Source organism: Eubalaena glacialis, chromosome X (assembly GCF_028564815.1).
Source record: "Eubalaena glacialis isolate mEubGla1 chromosome X, mEubGla1.1.hap2.+ XY, whole genome shotgun sequence".
Classification (NCBI taxonomy): Eukaryota; Metazoa; Chordata; class Mammalia; order Artiodactyla; family Balaenidae; genus Eubalaena; species Eubalaena glacialis.
In genome coordinates this window covers 75,355,480-75,362,750 of record NC_083736.1, presented here as the reverse complement: position 1 = coordinate 75,362,750, position 7,271 = coordinate 75,355,480, and positions in this window count along the sequence as shown.

Here is a 7,271-nt window from a genome sequence, read left to right as displayed (position 1 = left end):
CTCAGTTATAGGCACTAGAGTTCAAATAATTTTTTAACAGGAATCTGCTTTGTCCATTTTCAATTAAATTTATTTTAGTAACTGATCTATTACATCAGAAAGATAGAATTCAGAGGTGGGAAGTGCATTTTGTTTTTAATGCAGTCATTTTTATTTTATTCATGGATATGCTTTTTATTTATTCATTAATACCCTTTGTTTCCATAGTCATCATAATCAAGAAAAAATAATCAGGAATAAAGCAGTCCTTTTAACTGCACACAAGGGACAGAGAACAGAAGTAAAGAACAAAGGCCTAGGAATAGCTCTTGGTTAAGCAAAGCGTATCATTCCCAGAGAGGTCTGAGAGTTTGTAAGCAAGCAAGGTGTGCATCTCTTTGCCATCATCAGTTACTCTATTAAAGTTCTCAACAGTAGAAAATAGCTCTGCCTTTTATCATAATCACCAAATCTTTTAGCTTTTGTTTACAGATCAATTTTACTCTAAGGGAAGATAAGCGACTATGAGTGGGATAGGTGAAATCCACCAGTTTATACCTTGTTAAAGAAGCAAACATATGAAGCTGATAGCCGGGTAGGTAGTGACAAGCAGGTTATGAGTAAGTCATCTAGGGTAGCCATTTCCTATACAATAATTTTACAAACACATTATATATCCTGTAACTGTCCCAGGAAAAGCAGGACTATAGCTACCTGGAGATAGAAGAATGTGAAAACCAAAATGCAAGTGTGAAGCAGATCTCCAAACAGAAGTTTGAATTACAAGTAAAAAGGAAATTATCAATCTTTAGGAAAGTTTATTGCGGATATGTAATAAAAATGTCACACTTACAAATATCCAATACAAAAGGCATCCTGAATTACTAAATACACATTTCATGATTTTTTGTAAAACAGTAGACAAGCCAAGCATTAAAATGGCTGCCACAAAGTTATGACATTTACTTATATTTCTTTAAATTTAAAATCATAAATAATTTTATATTCCACACAACATGGATAAATGACCAATAACAGTGAAATTATTTACCCATGCCCAGTGTTCTCTCTTGTTGTATGGCAGTAGTCCAGCAGAGGGAGCACATGTTAGTAAATGATGACATACTAGGTGCACTAGACTGCTATGGATATCCTCAATAATGTGACTATATAAATAACAGTTAACCTGTGACTTAAATGTTGACTTATACTTCATGAAGAAATTACTATGGACATCTGTTGCTTTTAAAAATAGTGTATCTCCTTCTCGTGGTAAAATCCTTCCTATCCATACATACAGTTTCATTGAATCAAGGAGTTCCAATTTCTATCTTAGAATTTTCTCTGAAAAGTCTTAGGGAGAAGGAAAACATGGTTTTATATGCTCTTCTCTATCAAAGATGCCAGAATTTTTGTGTAATAGTTCCATTTATAATTTTGGACACATAGCACCTTTTTGAACTATTTCATCTTCTGAACCTTTCTTTATACTAAATACTAAAGATTCTATATGTTAATCTTGAAGAAGGATGGAAAATAACACAAGTATCGCTTTTATTTTGAAGGGATCATATTTGGTTCTTTGGATTTGGTGTACATTTTATGCTGCAAAAGATGGTCTCAATTCATGGAGATCAGGCCAAAACAACAGTAGAAACAGCATGGTATTGATTTTAGCTTCATGAAACTAAGTGAATACAATACAAGCCAGCTTTTTTTTTTTTTATAAATGTAGAACATCTTCAATCATTAGTTTATTAATGCAAACATATACTGTTTGAAAAAGGAAATATGTCACCAATGTCTGAAAGATTTTTACCTACTGATCTTTATTTTCCAAGATAAAATAGCTTTATTTTTAGATAACTTGTATAAAAGTTACAAATGCATAAAATCATGAAGAAAATAAAACTGTACATATTCAAAGCTAACTACTACTAGTATTTTGATGTACAGCCTTTTACATTTGTTCTAGCCATAAGTGTACATTTATGTATATATTTTCCATAAAAGGTATTACATATTATTTACAGCCTTTTAAAATATTTATTTTGTCAATCTTTTTTTAAATATATTTTACTTTTAGAGCAGTTTTAGTTTCACAGCAAAATTGAGCAGAAATTATAGAGAATTTCCACATACTTCCCTGCCCCCACACATAAATATCCTCCCTGATTATCAACATCTGCCACTAGAGTGGTACATTTGTTACACTGATGAACCCACATTGACACATCATTATCATCTATAGCCTATAGTTTAAATTCTGGTTTACTCTTAGCTTTGTATATTCTATGGGTTTGGGAAAAAATATAATTACATATAGCCACTATTATAGTAACATACAGAATAGTTTCACTGCCTTAAAAATCCCCCATTCTATTCATAACTACCTCCTCCCTCACCCCTGGCAATCACTGATCTTTTTACTGTCTCCGTAGCTTTGCCTTTTCTACGATGCGGTACATTTGGAATTATACAATATGTAGGCTTTTCAGATTGGCATCTTTCATTTAGTAATACACATTTTTTCCCTCCATGTCCTTTCATGGTGTGATAGCTCATTTCTTTTTAGTGCTGAATACTATTCCATTGTCTGGATGTACCACAGTTTATCTATTCACCTACTGAAAGGTATCTTGGTTTACTTCCAAATTTTGGTAATTATGAATAAAGCTTCTATAAATATCCATGTGTAGGTTTTTGGGTGCATATAAGTTTTCAACTCCCTTGAGTAAATAAAAGGGACTACAATTGCTCCCTTTTATTATATTGTATAGAAAGAGTGGGTTTAGTTTTGTAAAAAACAGCTAAACTGTCTTCAAAATTGGTTGTACCATTTTACATTCCCACCAGCAATGAACGAGAATTCCTGTTACTCCACATCCTCACCAGCACGTGGTGTTGGATTTGGCCTTCCTAATACGTGTGCAGGGGTATCTTGTTGTTTTGATTTGCATTTCTCTGATAACATATGATGTGGAACATTTTTTCATATGCTTACTTGGCATCTGTGTACCTTTTTTGGTGAGGTCTTTGGTCCACTTTTTAATCAAGTTGTTTGTTTTCTTATTGTTGAGTGTTAAGAGCTCTTTGTATATTTTTGATAACAACCCTTTTTCCAGATATATATATTTTGCAAATATTTTCTCCTTGTCTGTGCTTTGTCTTGTCATTTTCTTCACAATGTCTTTCACAGAACAAATATTCTTAATTTTTTTAATTAATTAATTAATTTGTTTATTTTTGGCTGTGTTGGGTCTTCGTTTCTGTGCAAGAGCTTTCTCTAGTTGTGGCGAGTGGGGGCCACTCTTCATCGTGGTGCGTGGGCCTCTCACTATCGCGGCCTCTCTTGTTGCGGAGCACAGGCTCCAGACGCGCAGGCTCAGTAGTTGTGGCTGACGGGCCCAGTTGCTCCGCGGCATGTGGGATCTTCCCAGACCAGGGCTCGAACCCGTGTCCCCTGCATTGGCAGGCAGATTCTCAACCACTGCACCACCAGGGAAACCCCAAATATTCTTAATTTAATGAAGTCCAGCTTGTCACTTCTTTCTTTTATGGATCATATCTTTGGTCTTTGTATGATATTGCAAATCCAAGGTCATCTAGATTTTCTCTTATGTTATCTTCTAGGAGCTTTATTAGTTTTGAGTTTTACATTTAGGTCTATAATCCATTTTGAGTTAATTTTCATGAAGAGTGTAAAGTCTGTGTCTAGATTAATTCTTTTTTGCAAGTGGATGTCCAGCTGTTCTAGTACCATTGGTTGAAAAGTCTATTTTTGCTCCACTGTATGGCTTTTGCTACTTTGTCAAAGATAAGTTGACTATATCCGTGTGTATCTATAGGCTTTCTATTCTGTTCCATTGATCTATTTGTCTATTTTTTCACCAAGTATTGTTGAATTATAATAAGTGTTTAAGTCCGGAAGTATCAGTCTCCAGATTTTTGTTGTTTTTCTTCAATATTATGTTGACTATTTTGAGCCTTTTGTCTCTCCATATAAACTTTAGAATTAGTTTGTCAGTATTCACAAAATAACTTGCTGGGATTTTGATTGGGGTTGTATTAATCTATAGATCAAGTTTTGAAGAAAAGGCATCTTGACAATATTGAGTCTTCCTCATGGCTCATGAACATAGAATATCTTTCCATTTATTTAGCTCTTCTTTGATTTTTTCGTCAGTTGTTTAGCTTTCTTTATGTAGATCTTCTTACATATTTTGTTTGATTTGTAACTAAGTATTTGATTTTGGGGGGTGCTAATGTGGGTGGCATCATGTTTTTAATTTCAAATTCCTCTTGTTCATTGCTAATATATAGGAAAATGATTGACTTCTGTATATTAACATTACATCCTGTAATGTTACTATTCAATATAATCACTTATTAGTTCCAAGAATTATTTTGTTGATTAAGATTTTCTACATAGGTGATTATGTCATCTGAGAACAAAGGCAGTTTTAGTTCTTCCTTCCCAGTCTGTTTATCTTTTCCCCCTTGTCTTATTGCATTAGCTAGTATTTCCAGTATGATGTTGAAAAGAAGTGGTGGCATCCTTGCCTTATTACTGATTTTAGTGGGAAAGCTTCAAGTTTCTCACCATTTAATATGATTATAACTGTAGTTTTTCTTGTAGATATTCCTTATCAAGTTACGGAAGTTACCCTTTATTTCTAGTTAGTGACAGTTTTATCATGGATGGTTGTTGGATTTTGTCAAATGTTTTTTCTGCATCCATAGATATGATCATGTGAGTTTTCTTTTTTAGCTTGCTAATGTGATGAATTACATTATTTGCTTTCAAATTTTCAAAATTTTAAATTAGCTTTTCATACCTTTGGTAAATCTCATATGGTTGTGGTATATAATTCTTTGTTTTACATTATTGGATTTGATTTGCTAATATATTGTTGAGGATTTTGCATCTATGTTCATAGAAATATTGGTCTGTAGTTTTATCCTTGTAATGTCTTTGTCTGATTTTACTATTAAGGTAATTCTGGCTTCATAGAATGTGTTAGGAAGTTTTCCCTCTGCTTCTATCTTCTGAAAAAGATTATAGAGAATTGGTATAATTTATTCATTAAATATTTCATAGAATTCACCTGTAAACCCAACTGGGCCTGGTACTCTCTGTTTTGGAATTTTCTTAATTATTGACTCATTTTCTTTAATAGATATAGATCTATTCCAAATGTCTATTTCTTCTTTGGTGAGTTTTGGCAAATTGTGTCTTTCAGAAAATTGATTCATTTCATCTAAGGTATCAGATTTGTAGCATAGAGTTGTTCATAACATTTCTCTATTATTATTTTAATATCCATGAGATATGTCATAATATTGCTCATCTACTTTTGATACTAATAATTTGTGTCCTCACTCTTCTTTTTCTTGGTTAGCCTGGCTAGAAATTTATTGATTTTATTAATCTTTTCAAAGAAAGAGCTTTGGTTTTAATTTTCTCTATTGATTTCTTATTTTTAATTTCATTGATATTGCTTTAATTTTATTATTTATTTTCTTCTGCTTGTGTTGGATTTAACTTGCTCTTCTTTTGCTAGTTTCCTAATGTGTAAGTTTAGATTATTTGATTTCAGATCTTTCTTCTTTTTTAATACATGCATTCAATGTTATAAAATTCCCTCTAAGCTTTGACTACATTCCATACATTTTGATATGTTGTGTTTTTGTTTTCACTTAGTTCAAAATATTTCAAAATTTCTCTTGAGATTTCTTCACTGACCCATGTGTTATTTGTAAATGTGTTTTTTAATCTCCAAGTATTTAGGAATTTTCCAGCTATCTTTCTGTTATTGATTTCTAGTTTAATTTCATTGTGGTCTGAGAGCAGGTATTGTATGATTTATATTATTTTAAATTTGTTAAGGTGTGTTTTATGGCTCAGAATGTGGTCTATCTTGGTGAATGTTCCATGTGAGCCTGAGAAGACTGTGCATTCTGTTTTTGAATGAAGTAGTCTTTAGATGTGCAATATACCATGTTGATCAAAGCTGTTGTTGAGTTCAACTATGTCCTTACTGAATTTCTGACTTTTGCATCTGTCCATTTCTGATAGAGGAATACTGAAGTCTCCAACTATAACAGTAGATTAATCTATTTATCCTTTCAGTTCTATCAATTTTTACCTCGCATATTTTGATGTTTGTTTCTTAGGCACATACACATTAAGAAGTGTATTTTTTTCTTGGAGAATTGAGCCCTTTATCATTATGTAGTGAGCCTCTTTTTTCCTGACAACTTTCCTTATTCTCAAGTTTGCTCTGTCTGAAATTAATATAGCTACTCCTGCTTTATTTTTTTAGTGTTATCATGATAACACTCCATCCATTTACTTTTAATGTTCATCTGTTTTTACATTTACATACATTTTTACATAACAACATCTGTTATATGTTGACAACATGTAGTTGGGTCTTGGTTTTCAATCCACTTTGACAGTCTCCATCTTTAAATTGGTGCATTTAGATCATTGGTGTAAAAAGTGATTATTGATAGAGTTGAATTAATGTCTACCATATTTGTTACTGTTTTCTTTTTGTTACTTCTGTTCTTTGTTCTTATTTTGGTTTTCCCCTTCTTTTATACCTTTTTGTGATTTTTAATTGAGTGTTTTACATGATTAATTTTTCTCTTCTTTCTTAGCATATCAGTTAAGCTTCTTTTTAAAAACTATTATTTATTGAGTGCCCTAGTGTGCAATATACATTTACAACTAATCCAAGTTCACTTTAAAATACACTATACCATTTCATGAATAGCCTTAGTACTTTAAAGTAGCAAAATAGTCCTAATTACTCTCTTGTCCCTTGTATAATTGCTGTCATTCAGTTTACATGTTCATAAGCATACAAAATAGAATATATTGTTGCTATCATTATTTTGAACAAATTTCTATCTGTTAGATCAATTAAGCATTAAAAAAATAAAAGATTTTATTTCACCTTCTTATTCCTTATCTGGTGGTTTTCCTTTCTTTATGTAGTTCTGTATTTCTGACCAATATGAATTCCCTTCTCTCTAAAGAACTTTCTAAACATTTTTTGAAAGGAAGTTCTACTGGTAACAAATTCTCTCACACAAATTTTTTTTGTCTGGGAAAATCTTTATTTCTCCTTCAGTTCTGAAGAGTAATTTCACAGGGTACACAATTCTAGATCAGTGTGTTTTTTTTTTTCTCTCAACACTTTAATATTAAATATTAAATATTCCACTATTTAATATTTAAATATTCCAATATTTAAAATATTTAAATATTTTATTCCACTCTC